Genomic DNA, 1,794 nt, shown 5'->3' with positions numbered 1-1,794 from the left:
TCGAAACTCTGGTCCAGCTTTCTTCTAGATCCTCTACTCTTGGTATTTGGAAGGTCCTTTAAAAATACAAGACCGGGCGAGTTGGCCGTGCGTTTAGGAGCGTGCAGCTGTGAGCTCGCATCCGGGAGATAGTGGGTTCGAACCCCACTGTCGGCAGACCTGAAGATGGTTTTCCGTGGTTTCCCATTTTCACACCAGGCAAATGCTGGGTCTGTACCTTAATTAAGGCCACGACCGTTTCCTTCCCATACCTAGGCCTTTCCTGTCCCATTGTCGTCATAAGGCATATCTGTGTCGGTACGATGTAAAGCAAATAGCAACAAAAAGTAATACAGGAGCCTGTACGTTTTTGTTTTCGGAGAAGGCACTTAACAGGGCGTGAAAAATATTAGAACTGTTTTTCATGAGGATAATTATATCTTAAAAAGTGAAATGTTACAGACGAGAAAATTCGTATTTGGAATCTCTTTTAAAAATAAACATGTATTTACTTTTTTCGACTTGAGAGAAGACTCTCACATGTACAGTTCTACGTCGAATGAACGTCTTAGCCCCAAAAGATGGTTTACAAAGAATTTCTCGGATAAATGCTAGTTTAATATATATTTTTAAACACAAGTGCAACCACTCAGACAGCACCACTTCCCATCCCTCATTCCGAAGAATGAAGGCGAACGATCATCGATGACAAGAACTCGGACGAGCCAAGTTCAAGTCAGCCTCACGCTCAGGAAGAGGAGCTTTACATCATCCTCATGGCTGTAACCACTCCACTTTAGATAAAGTAGAGAGTGAAGACATACTACAGAAATGATCCTGTGAAGTATAGTCTTAGTTTTCTGACCGGCAAAGTACTAACCAACCAACTTGGAACTGCTAGCATTTCAGGAGTGCTTACGAATACACAGTTCATTTTCGCCGCTGTATTTCGTTAGTTTATCATATTGTGTCAATTTATCAACACAATCAAATATTTTACGTCAAATGATTATAAAATCATTACCTCCTTTGTCAAGTGAAAGTAATTGTAACCGTAAATATGCTTGAATCCTTCGTCTGCTAGCTCGCCAGTGACGTCACTCGCCATTACCACATGCCTGACGAGATAAACCACTGCAGCACGTGCTGGGACAAGGTCCCTCTCTACGTATACAAGCCTGTATGTACAATTCGTGGCGTCACCGGGCGAGCCTACATTTAAAAACAATTTTAAGAAATACCAATGGCATGCACTGAACCCCATTACCCCAGCGCTGCTGGGGGAAAGAATTTTGTTTTTGCATTTTCTTATCATTCCTTATAACTCTCTTTCTTCTTTTTCTACCGCTTTTCCCATACCTGTGGGGTCGCACATGTGGAGTTGGCCCTTTTTTACGGCCGGATGCCCTTCCTGACGCCAACCTATATGGAGGGATGTAATGACTATTGCGTGTTTTTGTGGTGGTTGGTAGTGTAGTGTGTTTTCTGAGTATGAAGAGGAAAGTGTTGGGACAAACACAAACCCCAGTCCCCGGGACAGAACAATTAATCAGAGGCGATTAAAATCCCCGACCCAGCTGGGAATCGAACCTAGGCTCTGAACCGAAGGCTTCAACGCTGACCATTCAGCCAATCAATCGGACTCCATATAACTCTCTTTATCACATTTAAAAATCTGCAGACGTCAGTGGCGTATGCTGGGATCAAGACGTGGGCTACCACTAGACATAGGTTACCCCTTTTCGATGGTTGGTTTAGTGAACGTCAAGCCTTCAGCGTTTTGAGCTGCAGCCAATAGCCTGCTGTGTTGTCACG

At 43.6% G+C, this 1,794-nt stretch overlaps 1 non-coding gene across 1 annotated transcript; it reads right to left on the bottom strand.

The window, feature by feature from the left end:
• Positions 1 to 623: 623 nt before the first annotated feature.
• LOC136867535 (small nucleolar RNA U3) lies at positions 624 to 833 on the bottom strand. The gene has a single exon (XR_010859726.2). It is a non-coding gene; the product is annotated as a small nucleolar RNA U3 (small nucleolar RNA).
• Positions 834 to 1,794: the final 961 nt, after the last annotated feature.

This window comes from Anabrus simplex, chromosome 3 (assembly GCF_040414725.1).
Source record: "Anabrus simplex isolate iqAnaSimp1 chromosome 3, ASM4041472v1, whole genome shotgun sequence".
NCBI lineage: Eukaryota > Metazoa > Arthropoda > Insecta > Orthoptera > Tettigoniidae > Anabrus > Anabrus simplex.
The sequence above is the reverse complement of the archived record's forward strand: the minus strand, read 5'-3'. Positions and strand labels throughout refer to the sequence as shown.